At 43.1% G+C, this 26,795-nt stretch overlaps 1 protein-coding gene across 3 annotated transcripts in view; it reads left to right on the top strand.

Annotated features, from left to right (window-relative positions):
* The window catches only part of OSTN (osteocrin), a 123,737-nt gene that overhangs the window by 54,820 nt on the left and 42,122 nt on the right, over positions 1-26,795 (top strand). For 2 of the 3 annotated variants that reach the window (XM_084529033.1, XM_084529032.1), the window contains exon 2: positions 16,453-16,539. The gene's annotated coding sequence lies outside the window, so the exon portion shown is untranslated. Of the gene's footprint in view, positions 1-15,792; positions 15,930-16,452; positions 16,540-26,795 lie in introns of those variants that run through there. The other variant, XM_084529031.1, reaches the window with a different exon arrangement.

Below are 26,795 nucleotides of genomic sequence, written 5' to 3'. Positions count from 1 at the left end.
CAGTTCAGGAAAGAGAAATGCAGCCAGGTTTACTAAACATGGAAAACACCCATCTGACTCGGGAAGTTCCTGAGCTGAAAATAGTTGGAGATGCGATGAGTTTAAGGGTGAAATATCACATGCGTTTTGGTGTCTGTCAAGCCGAGGTCAGGGTGCTTGGTTGGGTTGATATTCAATCTGATCTGATACAGCGAGCTTTCTTATGTTTTTATATAAAACTTTGTTTATTTTAACCCATTTCTCTCATAATTCAATACTTGTTAAAACTACAGTATAGGGTTATCAGATGATTGGGTCTGGCTTGAAATATTTCCATCCAGAGCTGAACGAATCCCTTGAAGTTGCAGACATTTGGGCACACAAGTGAATCTAGACTTGATGCAAAGTTACTTCCTTAATTAGACCAAAAATCATACTGTACTAATGCAAAAAAAAAAAAAAAAAAAAAAAAAAGTTTTGGCTTTCTGTCCCATTAATTATGCCCCCTCTTCTGTGTGGCTGCTGTGCATTGAGCTCCTGCAAATCCTAGAGGAACAGTTAAGAAAGCTACTGTCTGCTACTCTGTGCCCTAGAAGGGCAGCATGTACAAATGTGAGCATTTCTTCTAACCACTCTGCCAGCCAAATATTAATTAATTCATCGATTAAGCTAGATTTGAGCAGGATACCTAGCTACCTATTACAGTGACAGAGATGAGGGCATGAAATTCTCGTTCAACCAAAAAGGAGGTTTAACCCAAAAAAAGAAGGTTCAGCCAGACTAGGGGGAGGAGTGGGTTTTTGTCCGTTCCTGAAGGTCTTCGAATGGCCCCATCATTGCCATGTACTTTTGCACGCACCCTGCGCACAGCCAGCAGAGTGGCCGAGTTTCACATGGCACTGCACGCGATGCAGTTCTTCGGTCCTTCCTCTTTTTGTCCCCCTAATCAATTTTTTCCACTTTCTTTGGGGAAGACATAAAAGGTTGTGGAGGCGGGGAGAAGCAATTTCCTTTTAATTGCTTGTTTGTCCTTGTCTACTCTCCCATCCTTTCACGTTTCTCAGTGAAGGGTTGGGGGTGTTTTTGTCTCTCTTTTTGCATTTTTGCTGGTACTGATGGGGAAGAATGACATTTTCTGCTTGGATGGAAACCAATCGCTTCCCCAGACCCCCTTGAAAAAGCTTAATTTGCTCAACTAGTCAGTATTCCGTCTTCGTTAAAAACTCCCAGACTGGAATTTGGATTTAATCCTTTGACTCACGTTTTTCCTTCTCTCCCTTGCCTTCCACATACCCACTTATACTTCCTAAAGTACTTTCCTCACCACCTTTTTTATTACCATAGACTCAAGTTACCCTTCGCTTGGAGGAGGAAGGACAAAAACCCCAACTCCCTCCCAAACAAAAGCAAATAAAAAAGACCCTCACCAAAATAAATAAATAAGTAGCTAGAGAAAACAAATTGCTAGTTCATAGTCTTCTGTCTTTCCCCTAAGGCATGAGGTAATGCCAAACTATTCAGCATGTGATGCAACTGCCTGATAGACATTCAGAGAATCCCAGCAGCAGCAAAGACAGAGTTTACCCAAGCACAGTTTGGCAGTGAGACCTGTCTTCCCAACAAGAGGCTATTTAAAGCCACAATGCGACGCATTTTTAACATTTTCATTCAGCACAGGATTTAATTGCTCACTGACAAACCACCTAGACGTTTGTGCCAGTGTGTTTGTGACTGGAATTGTTTGCTATCTGTGTATTGTGTCTGTACACTTTCTCCTTTTTTGCAGAGCTGTTCAGTTGTCAACTGAGGTTCCGAGGCAGGAATGAGAATGCGTTCCCTTAGCACTTGCTGTCTGAGACAGGTCAGGAGGGGCTTTACCCTTTGGTCATGTCTTGCATCCTCCATTTTTCTACAGTTACTACTTCTCAGCAGCCTTTCCCCTTCTGCCAGCTTGTTCACAAGCTGAATGGGATATGAAGATGTACTTAACTGTATTATATTCACATAAAAGTGAGAAACTGTAGCACAGAGAGGTTCAATGTCTTGCTGAAGGACGTGGAGATGATTTTTGACAGAACCAGGAATAACCATGGTTCCTGACTCAGTGCCACCAGGATGATTGGGCCACACAGGCTTTGCACTAGCTAGCTTTGTGGCTGCAGAGCCACAGCACAGCCTAACTGCCAGAGCTTTATCTGTGCCCCTATGGATTATGCTGTCACCATATCCACTGTAGCTATCTGATGGTAGCTCATGGATATCCATGCAAGTTGATGTTCCAAGCCTTGAATAAATATCAGTGCATGCCAGAAATATTACATATACTCCCCCTGAACAGAACAGCAAGCTATGATCCTCAGTGCTCTGTGCATTTCTTTTTGTTCTTACCTGCCTCATCGGAAAGTCTTGAGGTTGAGTTAATTTTACCAATTAAAAAACATCAGCACTTTAAAATGTGCTTAAGCTGCATCAAAATTAAATCAGGTCAAATCATAGGGCTCAGACATGTTTTGACACTTTGTTGAGCCAGGGCCTTGATGTCTGTTGAATGGTTTGACATCTGTAGATAGGAGTAGTTTTGTGCAAGTCAGTGAAGGAAGATGAAGTTACACATGCAGGTCATAATTTTATTTCATGAGAACTCTCCAGGTCGATGAGCCTTAGTAGTATCCTTTTGGAGATGTCCTCAGTGAGCCAGCATTTTCAGCAACTAAATCACACAAGTTGGATTCAGGGCAGCTGGATTCAGGTAACCCATTTGTTTACTAATCTGAGCTCACAAAAGTCACTGTATCTGTCCGTACCTCAGTTTCCCCACATGCCATGATGATTGTCTTCCTCTGTGAAGTGCCGCTGGTTTGCAGGAGGTCACAGTGGGTGCTGATCATCTGTGTACATTGGTGATGGGAAGAGTCCAAGAAATGCCAGGCAGCTCCGCTCCCTGCAGCCTCCCTCCCATCACAGCACAACTTCCGGTACTTAAGTATTAATTAACAAATGAGCCAGTCCAGAAGCACTTAAATGATTGGCTTGGGTGGACTGTCCATTCCCTTGAGGCTTCTAAGCTCTTTTTTTTTTTTTTTTTTTTCTTTCTTCTTTTTTTCCTTTTAAACCAAGGCAATGTCTCAGATGTGGTGAACGTGTTGACATGGCACAATATGGAACCATCCGCTCCTCTATCGGTGCTTTTTCTGTGCTTTTTCTGCCTTTGCATAGGACATTACTGCAGAAATGCTGCTGGGACGTTACGCTTCATGCCATCTCGTTGCATGGCAGGAGTCCAGGCCAGCACCCGGGAGCGAGTCAATGTATGAGATTAGTTTAATCCTCCCTCAGAACCCTCTGATGGGGAGGGGAAGGACAATGACCTAGTGCCAGCGTTTATTTTGTCCACAAGTTCAGCTTGAATAGAGAGGAGAAGGTGGCGGTGGTGGAAAAAGGGGAGAGAAAACCTTCCTAGAGTTCATTGGGTCTGGAGGGGTGCCAAGCCCTGGGGGTGGCTCGCAAATGGGGAGCGAAGAAAAGGGGGGAAAGGAGAGTGGAATGGCGATTAGAAATCACAAATGAAAGAATCCCAAGGAAGGGGGAGAGGGGGAAAAAAAAAAAAAAAAAAAAAGACAAAAAACTTCTCTGCTTTTCTGAATATGGGCAAGAAGGAGAAAAATTCCTTGCCTTTCTAAGGGTCCTATTCATCAGCAGACGCACTTGCTCTTTTGCCAAGGGAAAAGGAGTACCCTGAACAGTCCTCCCCTCTCTCCTTGGGAGGCACCTGCTGGTGTGAGAGAAAATACTGTCTGTCTCCTGCTGAAGCTTCTTTTACAGTCCTATTTCTTGCAAGGTTCTTTGGTCTCTATCTCCTTTTGCTCCAGCCCCACTCTCACTGTTGTTATGCCTCATTTCTGTGGTGTGTATCTGTGGGCAGCTCAGAGACTGCTGAACAAGGCTTCTCCAGTCTGCTTAGCAGTGCAGAATCAGCCTGTAGGAGGATGCCTTCTAACACCTCACCTGTGCGTTGCTGTCAGTGCAGAGCTGTTCCATACAGACATTTTCACATCTCAGGAGAAATCACCAATACACAGGATCCAAATCCAGGCAGAACTCCATGTTCTGTGAGTGGTCCTGGAAGTTGGGGCTGTTTAGATCTCTGTGTGGTCAGTAAAACACAAACTTCAGTCCCTCTGCCACTCTGTGCACCTGCAGCCAGGCAGGGCGAGAGCTGTCTGGATGGACAGGATCCCTCCTGAGGGGCAGAGGGACTGCACTCTGCAGGTACTTGGACGTGAGCAGCCCTCAGATGGAAAGCCAGCAGCACACACAGAGGGAAGCATGTTGCAGGGTGTTATCCATAGCAGATTTAAGAGGGAATCTAAGTCACTGCTTTACAAGGGGGCTGTTTTTGTCCACAAAAACTGTATGCAGGAGTGCATTTAAGAGACCTCTCTTCCAGTCTTACACCCCTTGTGGAGTTTATTTTACTCATGCCTCTCTTCTGCTGTGCACAAGCCCGCAGTGACATGCAGAGACAGTGCACCTGTGGCCCTCTGGACTCACCAGCATTTTATGTTTCCCTTTTACAAACCCTTCCAGCTATTCAGGCTTACTTAAAACAAAACAAAACAAAAAAAAAAAAAAAAAAAAAAAAAAAAAAGCGTGTTGTGTATCCTGCTCTCCCTCCTTTATGCATTAAGCAGCTTTAAGCTAGGACCCCTTTTCATGGCGTGCAGCAACTCTCAGCCTTGGTGGGGCTCACGCTCCCTTTTGGGGAGTGAGGGTCTCGAGTCCCACCGCTTGCCATTGCAGCTGACCCAGCCACAGGCTCTGTCTCCCAGGTGAATGAAACCGGTGAACGTGCCTTTCTTTTTCTTAAGTGAGACACGCTTTTGTGCCAAGAGCCATCCAGGCAAGGTGCATCCTCCCTTTTTTCCTCTGGCACGCTGCCTAAAGCCCACCCCTCGGACACCTCTGGCTGCTGGCAGCTGCTCGGCTTTCCCCTTTCCACCAGGGGCTGAGCAAGAAGACCCCGAGCAGCAGCACCCAGCTCCCACCTCCCTCTCCTCCTGGGCTGCAGCCTAGCTGGCAAACAGGAGTTTTTTTTTCCCCCTGCATCTGTGTCGGGAGCTTTGCGCAGCGCTCGGACAGCCCCACCTGGCGGCAGCGCCACCGGGAGGCAGGCGCGGGCCGGAGGAGGGAGGTGGCGAGGCAGAGAGAGCCGGAGCTTATCCCGTAAAGGTGAAACGGATTCTAGCCACTTGCTGCAGAAATGAGAGTGCAGGGGTGTGTGATTTTAATTATTCTTTTTTTTTTTTTTTTTTTTTTTTAAACCAGATGTGATGTTTGGACCCGAATCCAAATCCGGATCTGAATTTTCCTCCCAGATCGGGTTTCCATTGTTCTGGGACCCCATTTTAATTTGTAGACAGCTAGAAAGACAGAAACACATGTTCCCTGGAAGCAGCTGGCATGATGCTGGGCCGTTAAATATCAACAGAAATGACTGAAATACCACATGTGAGTGCTAGTGGACAGAGTAACAATTCTGGAAAAAGTCTTTTTGCCGGAGTGCTGCAAGATCCAATTGTTTAATCTGGTAGGGCAGAGTGAATGTATTTGGAAGCTGGAAGCCCAATTCCTGCAGGCCCTGTTTCCTGCTGTTCTCACTTCCCTGTGCTATCTATCAAGTGTGCTTATTGAATTAGTTTTTGCCTGTTCTTTTTAATGACTTTTGACTGCTTTTTAACACATCACTGGGGCTCTCTAAGAGTGCTAGAGCTGCAGTGGAGTCTAACTGAGAACCTGGTGGAAGGTAGAAGGCACCCCTGCTGCTTGCCCTTTCTGAGCTCTGTCTGATTCTTATTCTTCACTGTCAGCAGGGTACTGAAGTCCACATCTTTCCATCTGATGTAATTTGGGAATCGGGAGTGAAGGAGCTAATCCAAAGTAATCCAAAGAGGCTGTAGGGACTTTGCTACTAGCAAACAAGCTTGGGTTCTCTTTTCCATCAGAAACCGAACTGGGTGTACCAGGATTCCCCACCCCCAGCTGACGGGGCCATGTGCGGTAATACTTAAACGCAGCACATCCTAGCGTGACAATACAAGACACAGCTATCCTGGCTTTTCAATTACTTCACAGGAAGCTGTCAGGAACGAAATATTCCTGGAGCAGCCCACTAAGTCTAGGATTTAATTCCTCTGTATATTTTTCTAAAGCAATCTCAGATTATAACTCTCAAAGTGGAAATCCAGGGGGTGAAATTTGCTATATGTTTCCCTCGTGAAGAATGCGTGTGCTTGAAAGAGGTGGAGAGAGAAAAGCCAAGGCTGTTTTCACTGCTCAGCTGCCCACTGAGAGCTGTCTAGAATAAACATAGGTTTACATTGCATAAAAAGTGATTGATGCTTAACCTGTCTCATTGTTCTGTAACTATCTTCTGGAGGAAAAACATGTCTCAGGGATCATTCGTAAACAGATCGAACATATATTATTTTACATGTATGTAAATTGTGGATCAAGCTTTATCAGTGTTTTGCATCCTTTCCTGAGCTATGCACTTGACTCATCCTCATGTCGCATCAGTATAATTACTAAAGCAAAATTCCAGGCAGCAAGGAATCCCTTGCAGTACAAATGCACTGGTTCGTTTTGGGGACTGATTTCAGATGGAGCCTTTATTCGTAGCCAGCGTTAAATCCCGTGCAAAAACCAAGCAATAACTTACGTGCTCTGTTATTTTGTCTGTAACAAGCTTCATTATTATTAGCCATCTCACATGAGGGGAACAACCTAAGTCTGAAAGCACTGCAGCCTCATTGTCACTGTGCTGTGCCCAGGCCAAAAAACCCCGCCGCCCCTCTGCTGACACACCTTCACTTTTGGTGGCAAAGGTACTGGAAACTCTCTTAGCTCAGCCATCTCAGCCCATACTGCTGTTCCCGTGTGGTATCCCTGTGCTGCTCACTATAGAACAAAGAGGAATTGGTCTAATCACTCTTTTATTTTAATTTTTTCCTCAAAGTGCTCTTTATGTAAGCCAAGACCTAGAGATATTTAAAGCACGGGTATTCAGGTTCAGTACTTCTCATCTGGCTGGGAATCACATTTTTTCCACTGGGCCGTTCTTCCCTCCAGGAGGCCAAGGAAAACCAGCAGCACTTCACAGCATAGGACCATGCAGGTTCCTGGCTTTGGCATCTCTGTCCTTGATGTTTGCAGGAGTGCCCAATATCAGATGAAGTCATGTAAGTGCTTAGGTGCTTTAGAGGGTGAGCTCTGCTCAGCATATGGGAGCAGCATGTTTGTCAGGGAGATATTTGGGTGCTACTTCTGTGCATAAAACAGAAAATACTGTTTTTTTTTGTTTGTTAACAAAACCTTTTCTGTATGCTTAGTGAAATTTTGACACCCATTCCACGTTCGTTCCACCAAGCTGCCTTTGGTCTGATTTTTCTTTCAGAAGGCTGCTAAATAAAAACATCATACGATGGGTGAGCAATTGGCTAACGGGCAGGGCCCAAAGGGTTATGGTAAATGGAGCTGCGTCAGGCTGGCGGGCGGTCACCAGTGGGGTCCCTCAAGGCTCCATTTTAGGGCCGGTACTTTTCAATATTTTTATAAATGATCTGGATGTAGGAATAGAGGGTATTTTGAGCAAGTTTGCTGATGACACCAAACTTGGAGGAGTTGTGGACTCAAATGAGGGCGTAAAGGCCTTGCAGAGGGATCTGGACAGGTTGGAGAGCTGGGCGATCACCAACCGCATGAAGTTCAATAAGAGCAAGTGCCGGGTCCTGCACCTGGGACGGGGAAACCCTGGCTGCATGTACAGACTGGGCGATGAGATGCTGGAGAGCAGCCTAGAAGAGAGGGATCTGGGGGTCGTGGTAGACAGCAAGTTGAATATGAGCCAGCAGTGTGCCCTGGCAGCCAGGAGGGCCAATCGTATCCTGGGGTGCATCAAGAACGGCATCGCTAGTAGGTCAAGGGAGGTGATTGTCCCGCTCTACTCTGCGCTGGTGCGGCCTCACCTCGAGTACTGTGTGCAGTTCTGGGCACCACAGTATAAAAAGGACATGAAACTGTTGGAAAGTGTCCAGAGGAGGGCTACGAAGATGGTGAAAGGCCTGGAGGGGAAGACGTACGAGGAACGGCTGAGGTCACTGGGCCTGTTCAGCCTGGAGAAGAGGAGGCTGAGGGGAGACCTCATCGCAGTCTACAACTTCCTTGTAAGGGGTTGTCAAGAGGCAGGAGACCTTTTCTCCATTAACACTAGTGACAGGACCCGCGGGAACGGGGTTAAGCTCAGGCAGGGGAAATTTAGGCTGGACGTCAGGAGGGGGTTCTTCACAGAGAGGGTGGTTGCACACTGGAACAGGCTCCCCAGGGAAGTGGTCACTGCACCGAGCCTGTCTGAATTTAAGAAGAGATTGGACTGTGAACTTAGGCACATGGTCTGAACTTTTGGGTAGACCTGTGCGGTGTCGAGAGTTGGACTTGATGATCCTTAAGGGTCCCTTCCAACTCAGGATATTCTATGATTCTATGATTCTATTTTGTTCATATTTATGCCCTAACCAGCTCTAGAGAACACCATCCTCTCCACAGCATAACAGTACAATTTTTTGAGTATGTGTTTTAGCAGGGTTTATCCCTCTGATCCATCATCGTGTAGTCTGGTTTAACACCTTAGCCTTTCACACAGAGGGCAGTTAGCAATATACCTGAAAACTGTTTGCTGTAAAGTCAAGGTGAGACCCATGTATGTGGCTATCAAAACTTTTTCATGTGAGAGACATTTATGGGGGAATCCTGGCACAGGTTATCAACAGGGAAAGTTTTTCTGTTGACCTCAGCGAGGCAACCATTTCACCTGAGGCCCCTGATGAGATGCAGTGGATGCAAGCCAGGACCCCAGAACACCCTGTTCTGTATCCCATTGCTAGGATCCCGCAGCAGCTCATCCACCTGCATGCCACATGGTAGAACCTCAGGATAGTCTGCAACCCATAAAAATGCAGCACGCCTTCCCTAAAAACTGGAGGTAACAGCAGCATCTTGGTTGTATCACATCCGTTTGTGAACTTGTTTGCTGGGTCTGGTCGTGTTCGTGTTTCTGTATCCTGCTGTACCACACTCCACAGCTTACCCGGTGATCTGGCAGAGCTGCTGGATCAGTCCAGGGAAGTTTTTGTATGCCCTCCTTGCTGGCTGTGACAGCTGCTTGGATAACCACCACAGCTCTATATCCTCCTAGCCATAAAAGCAAAAGCATTTATTTGAAAAGCAGCTCACTGAGGGTTCTTTATAAGGCTTCAGATTGATTCTGGGAGGCTGTAAAGCCCTTCCTAAAGCTCATTAAGAACTCAGTGAACAAAGGGAGTTGCAGCTGTTTGACAGATTGTCTCAGGGCTGTCACACAGAGGCTTAACGTGACCTGTCATGTGTTATTTAGGATCATGAGTGATGGAGGAAGAGAAGTTCTGGAAATAGGAAAGGGAAACCATAATAAGCCAAGGGAAACTGTGTTCTGGGCTTTTGGCCGGCAGTGGCTTTAAGCATAGATCATTTGTATGGCAGGCTGTTGGGCTGGCATTAGACCTGTAGCTTATTTAAAAATAGCAGCATCTTAATAATTTAAGAGAGTATGAGTATCAGTATGTGTGAAGTGATCAAAAATACACTGGTATAAATACACTGGTATAATTCCAGGAGCCTTCTGCTGCATGACTGGACTCACTGCAGTAGGAGAGGATTTGGGACATGTCTTAACAGTTGGAAAACATCTAGAATGAATGAATTGCAGGAAGATTTCACGCTGTATTGAATCTGCATATGTAAGCACACACATATTATAGCAAACATATATTTTTCCATGCTGTTTTCATGTTTCTATGATTGATTTCTAATGTATTAGGGGTTGAAAACTGTCACTGGAGGAAAAAAAATGGTTTCTCGGTTTCTCTAGTGTAGACAGAGGACTGTCTGTTTGATTTAAGGTCTGTTGTTGTGAGTGATGGTGTTTGCTCCCTAAAGCTACCATACATGCAGGCAAACTTAGAATTATGCGGTAGACATGCTAAATGTTTATGTTTTTCAAGGCTAACCACAAATAGAAAATGAAAAACAGAAGGGAAGTAAACTTTTTTTTTTTTTTTTTTTTTTTTTTTTTTTTCCTTCAGGCTTTCCTCTGACTAGTGGAATGAAACATCTCTGGGCTGGTTAGTGAATCACAGTCCATGATGGAGGTCCCAGACCCAGCCTGTTAGTCATGCTTGAAATTAGCCATTGAACTGATCAGATCTGGTAATTCCTGTTCTCTTTACCAAAAAATGCTAGCACAGATTAATTATGCACCCTTGCGTGCTAATTTCTGCTTGCAGCCCCATCCCCACCATATCTAGGAAGCAGAAATTGCCTTTCTGAATTTCTAGATCACCACTCTGTCACACCCTGAAGAGAGGAGGGTTGGTCCTTTGTGGTCTCCCTGCTAAAGCTGCTGCTTAGGTTGCAAGACGTACATTGATTTTGCCTGTCTGCGTGCAGACATGACACCTAAAACTTCAAAGTGACAGCAAAAGTAAAATACAGGGTCTTCTGCTACAGAAGGAATCTTGATAGTTCCTTGCTAGATGTTCTTCCTACTGTCTGGCAGAAGGAGATGGTGCACATGAACGCATACAGATACCCACAGGCAGCCACTTTGCAACAGTAACTGTATGGTGTGCAAAGACTTTTTCTTCCTTAAGAGGCAGCGTGCTTCACATTTCATTTCATTAAAGTCAGAACAATTCATGCCAAAGGGATCAGGAACCTAATGGAAAAATCAGTCTTGGAAAATGCTTATTTGGAAAGGGTTACTACCACACTGGGCGGTTGGCATTGCTTTGCTTATTAGATTTGCTAGTGCTTGAGAGTGATGGAACGCTTCAGCAGAGCAGCAGTATTAAAGCAGCTGAATGGCTTAGGTTTCCTCTTTACTCCTAGGTGAAAGGCAGAGGAAAGAAATGGTTTAAAAGAAAAGCAGCAAGATGAGAATTTGCTGCTTGCTACCATCAGCTCTGGGAGGAATTTGACCAAAATGAAGGACTGCACTGGTAAATATCAGCTTTGCTTTGGGGAGAGTAGAGTTAATTAGAAAGCCAGAGCCAGCCTTGCAAAAATCGCATCTGTGCTGTCATGTACACCAAATAACCCAAAAGAATGTGGTTTGTCTCCATAATAGTGACTTACAGGGCCAAATAACACTTCTCCAAACCTTTGGCTAACAGCCATAGAAATCTTCTTTAAACAGATGCTGTCAACATGAAAAATCGTTATATGTATTCGTTTGGAGATATATATCTTTATTAATGTTCCTAACCTGTGTTACTAAAATAAACTCTTTTTGTTTTAAGCCTCACTGACACTTTGCCATTTCTGTGGTCTATTTGCCTCAACTCAATTTGGGTTCCCAAATTTGACTCGTCAAGTTCCCCTTCACCCCGCAATCCTTTTCAGTGACAGCACCAGTAAAAGGGAAAATGACAGCTCTTAAATTCAGCTTAATCTAATGTGGGACCAAAGGTGTTTGGGTGCATTTTCCCCGAACTGCACATTTTCAGCTTCCCTTGTGTTAGGAGTTCTTCTCAGTTGAATCACTACAGTGCTTTTTTTCTGTTGTCTTAGCACCTGGTGAAGAGATCAATACCATGTCTCTATGATGTATTTTATTAATATTGGGTAGTGATTGCTTAGGTTATGGTATCATTTTGTCTAGAATATAAATGGGTTGTTGCATGGGGCTATCTTATTCATTTTTTCCCTGATAAACTGAATTCGTCAGACTTAATTTAGTCCTTGCCACACAAGTTGAGTCTGAAGAAAAAAGATAAGACAGGAAAAAAAAAATAAAAATAAGCAAATGGAAACAAACTGTTAACTGTTCCTGAAATGTTTGAAGGTAGTTCTTGGCTTTTTCTGAGGGAAGAGTAAACTCAGGCCCATCTCCATACGGGGGAGGGCATGTTTTTTCCTATTAACCATACCTTTCTCTTCACTTGTTTCAAGACAGCAGAAGCACTGGAAACCTTTCTTGCTTCTTTTCCAGACTGACCATAACCTGCATTCTACTGTGTGATCTTACAGTGAAAGGTAAAATGTGCCAGTGTGTCTGGTCAGCACAGAGCTTTGTTTCCTTGGCACTGCCAGTGACTTGTTCTTCAGGACCCTTGGCAGTCTCCTCACCCCTGCATTTCACAGGGAACGAGCGATTAGCCCAGCAGTGTGGAGGGTTAATGAACATTTGCAGAATGTTTCAAGATCCATGGAAGTAAAGCACTGTATGGTTTCCTCTAAATCCCCTTGGCTACAGCTCCGTGGGATTCACTTCTTTGCTGTGACTTCCTTGCCTACATTCACTGAGACCCTTTTCTCAGCGTGCACATTTAATTTAAATTAGGACTTTCACTTCATCTCTTAGAAGAAACTATTTTGCTTTCTTGGTGTATTTTCTTACTGAGCTGCTAAGTCTAAGGCAAACACTAACAGGTAAAGGATATTTTAAACAACAACAACAAAAGGCCGAGGCAGAGCTATTCAAAGCCATCACAAGCAACATTTTCTTTGGCATCAATTCAGGTAATTGTTGTGACACGTTAGTGACTTACAGTGAAAGAATCCAGGTCTGAGAGCAACGGTGATTAGATAAACATATCTTTATGATGGGAGCAGACCTTGTTAACAGCCTGTGGCATTTATGTTCCTCTCAGATCACTGGTTTATGGTCAGAAGCTCTCCAGTGGGAAACACAACTGCAGTTTTTCAATATGCACCTGACAACACTTAGTTTCGGTGACTCTTTTTCTGGCTCTGGTGCAGACCATGTGTACTTTTAGCCATCTCACTTGATCTCTCAGTGGTCCAGTTCCAAAAAAGCAGGGGTCTTCATCGTCTTTTGTTAGCCTCTGGGAATGGTGGAGTGGATCACCAGGGAAACCTGAGTCAAAGCAGCACATGCTAATGTGAAACAGCAAAGAGCATGTGCACATAGCTGTCTTGTGTCTAACTGCTAGTCCAGAAAAGATTTCTTATAGGAAGGCAGCAAAGTTCAGGTATGAATTTACCAGGAAAGGCCTGGGAACTGCAGCACTGGAGATATTTGTCTGGATGGGGTTGACCACCTGGGATACCCTCTGCCCCTGGTTTAGTCTTGGATTCTGTGAAACTAGGACACATAGCAATGAGCACAATGATGCCATGCCCTCAGTTAGGTTCACTAACCATTGCCATAAAGCAGTTCTTAAATGGATTGACTTGAAGTACTGTGTTTTCTTCTTGTAAATAGAACCAGTCACAAGTATTTACCGTCATTAGCTTTTTATGCTTATTTGTGACTTCTCCTTTTAATCACTGGGGACAGCCACAGATTAAGGAAGTTTTTAGTAGTGTAGAATTCTTAAAAGTTCAATATTATTTATATCCTGAGTTTGGGGTAGTGTCTACCTTTAATAACAATAGCTGAAGTCAGTGAAGTGCAAACAACAATTTAACTATCGGAGGAGAAAATATTAATGAACAGTCTGTGAGCTCCCAATGCTTTGATTCAAGTTTTGGATGATTGTTCAGCTCAGTTCTGCTTCTAATTGAGTGTGCTTCCACCCTGACTGTATCAATAAATAAATAAATCAGATAGTCTCCGGAGAATTCTCAGTAGACTGTATTAATTATTGCTGTAGTATCTGATTGATCCAGAAAATAATTAAGGCTAGCCTCATAACTGAGAATATTCAACATGAGAAGGCTGTAATTCAGCAAGGCCCAGGAGGGTCTTGTACTATCTGTGGTCACTTTGGTTCTGACTATAGGCACTTTTATTTTAGTGTATTTTTGACTATGATTACATTTATATTTTTCTATCTCCAAGAGTTAGTTTATACTTTCTGCTTTTCAGTCATGGTGGTGGAGCTGCATATTAATTTCAGATTTCCTGTATCAGATCATCTATCTCGAGACACTCAACTACCTTTCTATTTTGGTATTGCATTACAAACCCATGCTTATCTTGATGCAAACTGAAGCAATTTGACTAAGCGGAGAATAACATGTTTGGAAGGTGAATAATACTGTCGCTCCCCAAGAAAATGGGAGCTTTTTGTGTCGTACCTAATAACATGGAGCTGTATGAATTTAACCTGTTCTTATTTACAGTCTTCAGATATTTTCTTGCATTATCTCTGTAATGCAGAAAAATCTAATCTGATGCCATGCCGCTATTAATAAAATGCATCTCTAGTTTTAAGAGTTTTTTCCTTTAAGTAATTATGTTTATTTTATTTTATTTTATTTTTAATTGAGGAATGTGATTCTTTGTTAAGTAGTCTTTTCTGATTATTGCTAAATTCCAGGGATTAGGGACTGGTACTGCAAGACCAAAAAAAAAAAAAAAAAAAAAAAAAGTGTTCTTAATTATAGACTAAATCCTTAGTTTCCCATGATAAGTAACAGATTGAATCAAGCCCACTAAGATGGTAGGATAAAGTCTGTATCACACAATCTACAGGAGTAAATAAATATATCTATTTTAAAAAGCACATAAACATGGCTAAGAATAAGTTGCAATACAATCAGTATTTCCCCAAAGGTTGTTTAGTTGTTTAGCTGTCAGTGCTGTTCTTGCTGCTTTGGTACAATCAGTTCCCTGGATGTTACCCAACAGATTTTAGGAGATTATAGGAAGTTTCAATATCAATGAACAACATCTGGCTTTTTGACATTCATGACTGCATGGAGTAGAATTTATTCTGCAATTCAAGAACATCATTATAATATTTGTTTCAATATTTCAAAGAGTACGTCTGTTCATCTTCAGGAATTCTGCAGGGATATGTACTGTTTCCACTGTATTTTTCAAGTTGCTGTGGTAACAAGGAGATACTGCACTTAATATTTATCACGTGCCAGATCTGTGCCCTGGATTTTGGCCCAGTTCTTTGAGGTATTTAATACTGCCTAAAAGTGTCAGAGAGCTGTCAATTTACAAGTAAACCTGAAGTAACTGAGGGCATTTAATCAACAGCACTGTTGTGAAAATGGTTATATGCCTATTGGTAGCCATGGAAGGATGCAAATTCAATGCCCCCCTTTGGGTGCAGGTACTTGCCAAGAGATACAAGTGTCAGCCAGACCTGTTGACCAAGAGAAATCTGATGAACTTGTCCTCAGGAGCAAGAGAAACAAAAAGGAATAATTTTCCCTATTTTTTTTCCCTATTCTTGTCTCTAACTTTTTCCCTAATAATTTTCCTGAATTATTAATTTTCTTTAACACCTAGAGGTTATTTGTTTTTCCAGCCTATGTTCCCTGTAATCTGTATTTGGATTTCTTGGGCAGAATACTCAAGAGAGTGAGCATCAACAGGAGAGGTGTTGCTTTGTGTTTGATCTCCCCAGTTATAGCCTACCTGGAACCTGAGGTCCGGGGTTCCATCCAGTCCTGTAGACCATGGCCTGCAGTATGTTTGCTACTGAAGTCCAAGAAACTCGACAGTGAATAACTATGGAATTAGCTAAGCACAGCTGAAAATTTATTTTTGTCAAGATGTTCATGTCTAGAAAGAATCCTTTATAAGCTTTGTTATTGCATGTCTGCTATAAATCTGTATTATTACTGATCTGATGCTTTCAGTAGCTGTTTAAATGAATAATACTAAAAAAAAAAAAAAAAAAAAAAAAAGGAAAGGAAAAGAAAAAAACAACAACTACCATATTGAAGCAATTACAGAAAGAGTGGTCTTCTGATAAAGGGATACACCTGTATGTTATTTTTCATTATCAAGTGAAGCAGGGAAACACTGGCACTGTATTTGTGGTTCTGGGAAGCTGTTAGGTCCTGCACTCTGGTGTGCTCTGGGCTTCTTTTGTAGCCATGGGAAAATAGCTTGGATTCAAATATATGCTCGTATTGCTGTGGCTCAACGGGTAATTACTGCATGTTGTCTGAGCTGTGGTAATTGTCTCAATGCAGGTGCTCAGCCCTCTCTTTGTGTAGGGTCATGCTGCCTTAGTGAAACTTCTTTTACTGCATGCTAAGCTAAGTTCTACTGCTGTGTGTTTGCTGAGAGGTGAGAGCATTCATGGATTTGGTTCACCCAAATCCAGTGGTACCTGCTAGCTTACTGGTGCCTTGGGTCTTTCTGTCTATGTGATGTTTGTCTTAAGCATAAGTTTGCCTCTGCTACATGATGTGCTGCAAGCCAGCTGTAGTGGCAGCTGTACTGGCTGTAAAGTGTTCTTTTGTTCATTTTCTGATTTCCTGTAACTAAAACTCTGTCTTTCTACAGACACAAAACAATATCAAGCACACGCACACAGTGGTCATGCTATTAAAAAATGCAGGTGAATGCTTTGAAAAGAGAGTGCTAGCTGCCACAGAAGGTTAGGCTTATGCCTGGATTTAAGATGGAATCTGTGCTGAATTTTATCTTACCTGTTTTATTGACAGTTTCACATGGAGAAAACATTGGACTGGAACTCGGAAGCCCTGACATGTATCCTTTGTGGCTGTTCCTGACCAGGTGCTTGATTGTGGGTGAGTCACATCATACCCCTCTGCCTTGTGTTTCCCATGGGTAATTACATCCCACAGCTGTAAAGTGCTGTGAGACTTTCCAGTGAGAGCTAGGTGTGATCCGTTATCTTTAGAGTAAATATCCAACACATGCTGTCTAGTATCACAGGTAATGTAGTTCCAAAAGCTTGGCAGCCTGCCATTAGAGGTCACTGTAGCTCTTTATGTACTAGATACAGAAAGCTGCTCAGAATCATAGCAGTAGTCACTTACCTTCCAGTTCAACCTGGTTTCATGGGTGTTTGTATAGGAAAGAATAGCTTGGAGTTAAGTGATACGTAAGTTTGCTGAGATCACATCTGGGGAAGTCACATGTTGAATAAAGATCACCAGTCTCAAGTTTGGTTTCCCTAGTGATACTACAAATAGCAAAACCAAGCCAGAAAAGATTGCACGAGAGTGTTAAAACTGTGCTTCTCTCCGGTCATGAGGATGTGAATCTGTCCAGTTTGGCATGCAGGTGTGGTTTCAGCAAAGCATTAAAAATGATCATGAGAAGAGAATAGCACAGATGGTCTAGCTACTACTGAGTCCCCTGAACTTGGGACCTCTTACTCTAAACATACTCCTGTCTCTTGTGGATTTTGAGATAAACCATGTAGTTTGTTGTGATTTGTGTTTGCTACTATCATGTAAGAGAAATGGATAAATAACACTTTTGAAACTTCACAATCCAGTAGGATGTAGATATGGGGGAGTGAAACATGAAATATGCATTACATAAAGCATGTCTAGATGTGGTTGGTGCCATACAAATTTCAAGTATTAAACAATCTCAATCTTAAAGAAGTTGCAGTAGAGTGATATGAACAATTGTTATTATGGTATGATTTCATTGTTTTTCATTGACAGCAAACTCTGGCCAAACTTTCCTCTATTTACTTGAGAATGCAAGACACAATTTCCTTGAACATTTGTTTTTACCATTTTGTGTTATAACCAAATATCAAGAGACATTTCTCTTCTGCTAATATAGCCACTTTAGAAACGAGGTGAATGATGTGGACTTTACAAAAATGGTCAAATGGTGACAGTAGATAATGCAAAGGCTGGCACATTTTCAGTCACCTTTATGTCTGTTTTGTGGTGATTACCCAGAGTACTGGAGGATGCTACCAAGCATCTGTATGGGCTAGAGTGTACTATGTGGAGTACTGCCAAGTTAGAGATACCTGAGCTAGGTCTGAACAAATTGTTGTATTTGTAATGCACAGCATAGTATTGTATGGAGCCTGTAGCTCTGCCACATCAGCCTAGTCCTGCAGTAGCCTCATTTTCTGTGTCTTTCAGCAGCATTAATTTATCCAAGTGGAAGAGAGTATGCATGCATTATTCCAGATTCAGGGTCACCTACTGTGGGACTGTGTAACCACACAAGGACGTGCCCTCAACACGCTAGAGCATTTTTCTCTCTTACATGAATGAGAGTTGCTAAAGATAGTGCTGATCAACAGAGATAAATGTGGAGAATAAAAGTAACTTGTTTGGATGGAAGTAAACAGAATGTGGTGAAATGAAATGTGCAGAGCTAAATGACAAAACCATGAGATCTTCAATAAGGGAGTCTGTACACGGATCCCAAAGTGAGCACTGCCCATGATTAGACTGGGAGCTGCTCAGTTCTGTCAGATCAGAGGTAGCCTGACTGCATCCCAGTTCATAACGTTACAGAGAGGAGGGTGATGCTGTGCAGCACGACCTGTGCACCAAGTTGGTCTATCATTTAAATCACACAGCTCTCATGTCCTTAAATTCTTGGTTTAGTCTTAGTGGATATGTTCATCACCTCTTTGTGGTGAGACTAATGAACCTATTACCAGAAAACCTGACAATGATTTGAGAAAATCAATGATGTAAAGAAAGGCTGTTAGCACTTAGTATGCTTTGCAAGCATACCAGCTGGAAGGTCGTTGCTAACAGAAGAAATTATTTTCCTCCCATCAGTGGTATGGCTGGAAGCTGTTAATGTCACGCAGCCCTGTGCTGGCCTAAGAGAAATAAGTGGCATGAAACCTGCCAAGTTTTACTCAAAGGGCTGCTGTTCATATCAGAAACCTTGTCACCTCAGTGAACTTAAAGGGAGGAGTGGGAAAGGAAGTCCTATTCTATCATTTACATGTGGCTGTGGGTTTTTATTTGTTTGTTTAAGCAATTTTCCATATTAAAATTGAACTGAAACATCAGTGTGCAGTGTTGGTGCTCATAGGGTGGCAGTACTCTGCCAGTACAAATACAATCCAGGTGTATTAAGCAGGTGACCTGTGGAGATAGGGACGTTTTAATGACACTGCACAAGATACCAGCAAGATACCTGGAAATGAAGCTGCAGTGCAGAGCAGAAAGGCTCTGGAAGTGATTTGTGTGCAGGCTGAGGTTGTTTGGGATGAGGAATCAGTGGGACAGGAAAGAATAATGTATGAAGATATCTCAAAATGAAACAAGATGGAGAGAGAGAACTGGTCCTCACTGGGTTGAAAGACAGCTGGGACAAATGTGATTAGCTCCTTCCACGTGATTTAATTAACATTTTTGAGAGACCAGCTGGGCAAAGAGCAGAGTAGGCTGAGTGACAGGATTGACCCTGTGATGAGAAGCTTAAGGAACAGGTGTTGGGCCAGAGCCTAGGTAAAGACTCTGAGAAGGCATAGAAGAAGATCATTACAGGGGTATGAGGAGTATAAGCATGTCTGAGATCCCTGTGCTGTTCTCTGAGAGGCTGGTGGATGTCTGTTGGGGCTTGGGGAGGACAGTTTTGCAGGCCCAAGCAAACCTCTTGGACTGCAAGTGGACATAACCTCCCGTGTTCTTTGGTACACAATACGTAGGAAAATCATACCCAGATACTCACATGCCAGTGGATTTGGCATCAAGAAGCCACATCATTCAGAATGCTGCCCTGCTTCACTCGCAGTGCCTTTGAACATGCACCAGGCAGTTTGGCAGGAGAGCCAAGAGATACTGGAGGAATGCGTGCCTGAAGGGCTGTCCTGCCCAGCTCTGGTGAGCTCCTGCTGACCCAGAGAAACAAGGGACAAGAGAGCCACTGATGTCAGAGCTGGACTGAGCAGCGAGGTTCTCTGAGACTGTAGTAGAGCAATTTCTCCAGAAGTCTCCGAGTCAGCATTGTATTTGGATAGTCTGACGGGCTTCCTGCACACCCGTGTATTCTCACTGAGCATCTTGAAAGCCTTTTGGCCAGCATCACAGGTAGAAGTTCCCTTCTGTTACTAATATTCTTCTTCCTGCACTTTAATTTAATTTCCCCTATCATTCCTTCTTTTTCCACTGCACATTTCCCCTTGAAAGCTGAGATTGCACAAACGGATGTATATTCTTCCTCCCCAGGTGCATGTAGCCTTTTCTCTACTGTTTGAAGAAGTTAATGTTCTGCCTGCAGTGCACCTGCAATTCCCATTAATGTAAAAGAGTGAAAATGACCCACTGGTAGAGAGAGAAGCTCTAAACTCCCTTTCTCTGACATCAGGTCTCAGGGGAGGAAAAGAAGGACACACAGAAGATGGTAGGGAAGTCTTCTTTCTAAGCAGTGGCAGCACGTAGGGTATACTGGCTGCTGGTTGAGCCTGCGTGTCCAAATCCTACTCGTGTGCTTAAGCCTAACCTTGCCGTTAGGTGCTTTAATCTGAACACAGGCACAGACTGCAAAGCCCCCAATTCTTGTTTAGGGTATTTAATCCTGTACGGGTGTTACCCACAGATGTGTGACCCAGATGGATATGCTAAAAAGTTCCACAACTCAAACTGTATACAGAAAGAATTACAGAGTGCTAGAATGTAATTCTGGTCCTCTGATCCAATAAAACAAATTAAATTCTGACAAAAGCTGTGTGTGAAGAGCAGTTCAAAAGAAAAGTTCCAAACAGTTTAAGTACCACGTCCCAGACAAATTATTCTTAGGACAGTGAGTCAAGTTATTTATTAAGAATAATGTTTGTAAGGAAATAACTTCTCTATTTTTTCCTCATTTATCTGTTTGTTCCTATTATAGCTGTTGCTTGCCAGATAATTTGGGCAAGCACATGTAGCGTGCTTCTGCTTTTGTTTGTGCAAGCTGTTCCTCGTTTGATGTTTGTGGCACATCCAGATGATACTCTGGAAGGAGTGACTGAAATGTGGTAAAATGGGCACTGTCAGTAAGGCTTCGAGAAGAACATCATCATTAGGAGGAGGATTAAAACAAATTCTGCAGACAAGACCATGGGTTCCAAGTGGTGTTTTGCATGTTGTGTCCAGTTAATAGCTCAAGCTCTGAAAATGCAGTGGGGACAAAGGGGCAGGGTTGGCTTTCTGGGGTGTGGAGGGGGGAAAGATGCAAATAGTGTTCTTTGCAGTTATCGTCTAGATTTGCCTTCCCCTAAGTCTTTACCTGTCTGCTTTCTAACAGGATTGTGAAAACCTGTCTGTTTTCAGCTATCTAGCTGGCTCTGGTTACTGAAGATAAAACTGGTGTATAGGACAAGCTCTCTTGTATCTGAGCTGTGGATCTATTTTGCTTCAGGTATTGCAGAAACTGACTCATGAGGAAGAGATGAAAGAATTAAGAAAGGACATTGCAGGTAATTGATTACAAAGTGGCCACAGGTAGTCTTCTGCTAGAGATGCACAGTCTGGGGGGTGGGGGGGAAATCCCATATGTATAATATGTAGGCTCTTGTTCTAAGGGTGGTAAGGGCTGTGTTTCCTTTCAGTCCCTTGTGAAGTAGGTCATATTAATGAGATTTTGTATTTTTCCTTCTAGGAGCTCCTCTCCTTCAGCCTCGGTTTCTCCCACACCATTGTGTGATTACTGCCTATCAGCATCCTTAGTGTCCTCCTCCTGCTCTTGACGTTCCTTTCAGACCTCTGTTTCTGACAGTACCTTATCATTATTACACAAGAGTGTTGTTCTCTGCCCTTCTCCATGATGATGACATGTGATCCAAAAGCCTTTCCTCACTCCCCTTTCTGTATGCAGCTGGTAGATATCATTGCCTCTTTGCCAGGTGAAGCAGGTCAGTGCCTTTTGTGTCGCACTGTGTTTTCTGCTGTTTGTGAAGGAGGCATCTCGGTGCTCTGTGCTGCACTTCAGCTGAGGATTGAGTTCAGGACACTTTCGTACGTCTTTGTGGTGGGCAGCAGCCTCAGGGACTGGCTCTTGTGGCACTTACCACTTCTGAGCAGAGTTCCAGTCATGTTTGCAGGATCTTATTTGCCCTGTCAGGCAACCAGAGGTTCTTGCTTTGATGTAGGAAGGGTAGATAGGAAGATGTTGAACCAGCAGTTTTTGTGATTGTTTTATATGGTATGTATTCTTGTAGTTTGAATTTCAGCATCTCAGCAGTTCATCTGAAAGTTGGAAGTAGGCAGAAAGAGCAGAGGAGACTGTGGCATTGAAAGGAAAAATGTAGAACAAAATTTCAGTCTGCAAGATAGCTGGATTCAAAGTGTGCTTTTTTTCTCTTTCTTTATAATAGGAAATGAATCCCAGATTCCAAACTCTGTATCCCTAGTATAAGTCTGCGGTAGCTGTTAAAGCTGAGTGGGTGTAAATAGGAGCAACACTGGGCCTTCAAAGTTTAGTAGGAATCCTAGCTGGTGAGTGCAGTTTGTGAAAAGGCAGGTTTCCTGATAGATCAAATTGCTTGCTACTCCCTGTTGCATTAGCCCTCTCAGTTTCAGGGAATGACACACCAGCACAGTCCAGGTCTGCAGTTGGTGAGACCGGGCATTTGCAGATCCCGGTGAGCCAGAACACAGGATCTGCAAGGAGAACAGGGAGGGGAGGAAAAAAAAAAAAAAGAGAGAGAGAATTGAGAACCAAAAATAGATCTCATAGTCCAGCTGGCAAATATTCCCAGGCCACAATTGTCTTTGGCACCCCTCCACCCCCCAAGGTCTCCAATGGTTCTGAGGCCCCCACCACAAGAAAATCAAGGGTTTAAAAATACAACAATTAAAGAAAATCTTGATGTCATCTGGGTTTGGGAGTATTTGGAGGCTAGTGTTGTATGAGTGTATTTGCACATACGTTTTGTTCAAGTCTGAACTGTTCAATGACTGAAATCCACTGCTCTGGGGACAGAGGGAGGGTATTCTCACCCACGTCTCACTTTAAAAATCTTGGAATTGGTGGGATGAGATAGTGCTTTCTGTGGAAGAAGCTTTAAATTGGTGAGTCCTTCTGCTTGCTTTGTGCCAGCTCCATCCCTCTGACCTGCAGGGTTCTGGACTATATTCAGCTTCATGTCATGACGTGGGTAGCTTGACCCAGTGAAGTTGCTTGTGTTTGCCTCCTGTGTTTTGTATATTGGAGCAGAACGCTAATGGGAAAAGTTGTATCTGGATATGTCTTAATTTTTGGACTAAACTTAGGCACATATGCTTCTTGTGCCCTCACCTATGAGAACAGGAAAGACATGCATAATGGAATTGTTCATCTGACGCATCAGCAACCGAGTCAGCTGCAGTAGAGATCTGTTCCCCTTTCAATGTCACTTATACACAAATCAGTCTTCCTCTGACTTGCCTTTCTTTCCAGATTGGTTGAATTTGCCCTTGCTTCTGGGTTTCCAAAGGATGCCTAGAGTGGATTGTCTGAGCAAGCAGCAGATAACATCCCTTTTTGTCTGCGAGTTGCAGGACTGCCCAACACAGTAAAATGAGAGCTGTTGGCTCTCTATGCTGTCATGATCACTATATTTATTTCAAGAAGGGTGATTCTAAAGTGGCTGAGTTGAAGGCTGCTCATTATAATCCTATCTGATTAGAGATAAGGATTATGCAAGTTAAGTATGCAGAAATTAAAATGATGATGCAGGGGAAAAAAAAAAAAGCATAGTTCCCCTCCCTCTGGAGTTGGAGGGAGAATGTGTCTCTTGGTGGTTACAGACTTCTCTGGTGTTGATTTCAAACACTGTATTTGAAACCTGGTCTTCTTGGGCAGAAGCTTGCCAGCCCTCTTCTGCAAATCAGCAGCTCTCTCTTTGGCTTCTTTGGAAAGGTATTTGAAAGTAGAGCAGATATAACAAATTCTTTTGAAATAATTCAACTGATGCAGATGCTGACTGTAATTCAAGTGTGTCTGATTGTTTATAACCAGCTACTAAAAAAGTATCAGTTAAGGCAGTAAGTTTTCTTAAAATGTGTCATTTATGATAGTTTTCTCCCAAATTTTTAACAATTGCTTCCTTATCAGTAGGTGAAGTCTCGTGCCTAATTCATCCTCCCACAGTTTGGAACTGAATGAGGAGAATTTTCACAGTCTTTTCAAAAAGAAAAGACACAAATCTTTTTGAGGAGGAATAAGGCACAGAAAGTTTCCGCCCAGAAGAAATGTTTCAGAAATGAGCATCTCAAAGCAGGGTTATTACAATAGACACTGTCTTCACTCTCGACAGGGTTTGCTCACACTAAATTCAATACTCTCCATGTTCCTTGGCCAAGTGGTGGTGCTCACTGATGTATATGCTGGAATAAAATAGAGATGAGTATTTTTGCAGCTAACCGCTGGCTGAACCATCAATGTTTCTGCACTGACAGAGTGAGAGGAGTGGAGAAGAGGCATTCTTATTAAATAAATAGCTCCTTCTTTCCTGCATTGCAGGTGATGTAGGGATGGGACTAAATCTTCAGTTCTGTCATCTTTTGCTTGTACAATCTTGCTCTTTTCTCTTCAACAAGAGCAATATTAGGCACATGCTGATAGTTTTAAAAAGTCATAGAGCATGTAATAGCTGATAAAAGCTTAAGTGAGGCTAGGTCTCAGGGAACATAACTGGAGTCTGAGTCCCCATTTCTCTGCTCCCTGAAGGGGAGATGGCCAAAGCTGTAGTCTTGTTCTCTGGAAGCAGTACTCAGACATGAAGGGATGGGAAGGAGAGTAGATAGCTGTAACCCTTCCTGCAGAGAGGCCGTGCTGCCCTGCTCCAGTGAGGTACAGCTCACCCTGAGTACAAACTACTGCCTTAGGTGTTACATAGCAGTGGGACGGGGCATCTGGATCGACCTCAGAGCAGGTCCTGGAACAGATGGTGAAGATGCATGCCCTGGCATACAGCGTGGTTATCAGTCAGCACCCTACCAAATAGCCCAGATCAGAGTTTCGTGTCTCACGTGAAGAATTTCAATTTGCTTCAGCATCAGGTGAGGGCGAGCTGACCAGGCCCTTAATCTGCCAGCTGTGGCAGCCTCTTACCTGAGCCCTACTTAGCTGCTGTGCACTGACAGTGTATGGCAGCTGTCTGCCAGCCAGAAGATGATAGAAGAGAGAGTTGAGCACAGCAGTGTGTGTTGGGGGGGGGTACAGGTGGGCAGGAGCCCTTCTCTTGTGGCCTCAGGGAGCTGCCTGCCTGCTGTAGCAGACCCCGACGAGAACAAGCACAGCCATCTCTGCTGCTAACGTTTACAAGCAACTGATCTCTCTGTAGAAGTGCCATAAATGAAGAAGAGCAATTTTGTGATTAAAAATACTAAAATCTTCCATATGGGAGAAAGAAATTTTCTTAATTACTGTATATTTAGGGTACAATGAGAAAAATAAACAGAGCAGTGTCCAGCTGGCTGAAGCACAGAGCAGAATGAAATATCTGCCCCATCTATAAAGGCACGAACCTATAAAGTGCAGATGACAGACTGAAGTCTCAAATCTTCACTCTGTTCACATATATGGAAGTTTTACATTGGCTTCAATGAGACCAGAACCGGGATTTGGCTCACAGGAAGGAGCATCATCCAAATGAGGATAAGCACATGAGTCAGAAGTCCTGGGTTGATTCCTGCTTTTCCCACTGTTTGGCTGATTTCTTTACTGCTTTCTGCCTCAGTTTCCCTTATTTATCACAGTGTGCAACAGATTGAGGATTACTCTTACCTTACAGCTGTTAAATTATAAAGTACTCATATTACTTAGTAAAGCTTAACTTACACCTATGATGCTTTTTCTTTTTAGGGGACTTTTGAAACTCCACTAGAGGTGCAATTTTGCTAGCATAAAGCCAGTTTATATCATGAGGATTATCAGCTTCTGTCTGTGTGCCTGGCTCACTCTGCTCATCCCCAGCAGTTGTGTTTGTAAAAGACCACAGCATCACTTACGCTGTAGGTGTTCAGGTACAGAGAAGCCACAGTCACTACTTTGAATAAGTGTCCTGATTTTTTTCAGAAAAGGGAGGGGAGCAAGGAGCTTTCCATTTCCCCCATGAATTGTAGGTTGGTTTTGAGAGGTGTCCAGCTAAAGAAGCTCTGCAAATGTAGCTCCAAATAACACAGGGTCACCTCTGCAGGGATATTGCTGTGGTTAGTACAGGCACCGCTGTGACCATCTAAGGACTTAAATGTATCCGCATGGCTCAAAAGATAAAGCAAAGCGGGCGAAGCCACTCAGTGGATATGGCTTCGTGTTATTTTTGGATGATTCCAGCTTTTCTCTGAAATGCCATCTTTGTGCTTAGTGGATGGTTTATCTGACTGTATTGCTGTGGTTGGAGTGCAACGCATAGGACAGCATAGTTTGTGTTAATAATAATAATTAATAAGAAGGCAGTAACAGTAGCAATTGTTATCCCTCGATTCAAGCATAGCATCTTTGCTGTTAAGACAGATGGGTTTGTTCTGAACTCCAGAGACTGTCACTTTTCAAAAGTGTTATTTTCTTATTTTTTTCCTAGATTTATTATTTCAAGATCCTAAGATTCCTTGCCAGTCCTAAATTATCTTTTTTTTTTATATTTATTTGGCTTCCCATTGAAACCATCCATTCATCCAGTTTCCATAAAACCCCTAATAACTATTTTAAAGCTTTTGTTCTTGGCTCTTTCCAAACCCATAAATACTGGTTTGAAAACCCAAGCTGAATTCTGTGCAAATAATCCTCTCTACCACCCCTTCTCCTCTGGTTATAAGTGGGGCCTTCATTATTTTCCTTCCCAGCTCTTGTTAGTTATCAGTGGTCCATATACCCCTTGGCTGGGGGCAGAGGGAAAGGTAATGGTGGAAAAGGTAAGGAACTGACAGATGGTATCTCACAGACATGTTGGAAGTGGAAATAAATCAAAGTAGCAGTAGGTAAATTAGTTAAAACATGTTTTCACTCCAGATGTCTTTTCTTCCTTCTTTAGTTTAATCCTATCTTAAGCATATGCATGCCCCTGAGTGAGGAGGGAATTATGCTTCCATAAGAGTCAACAGATCTCATTTTTTGTGTGGCAGACACAAACCAAGCC

The sequence above is a fragment of the Aythya ferina genome (assembly GCF_964211825.1).
Source record: "Aythya ferina genome assembly, chromosome: 9".
Lineage (NCBI taxonomy): Eukaryota > Metazoa > Chordata > Aves > Anseriformes > Anatidae > Aythya > Aythya ferina.
This window is presented reverse-complemented; position numbering and strand designations above follow the sequence as displayed.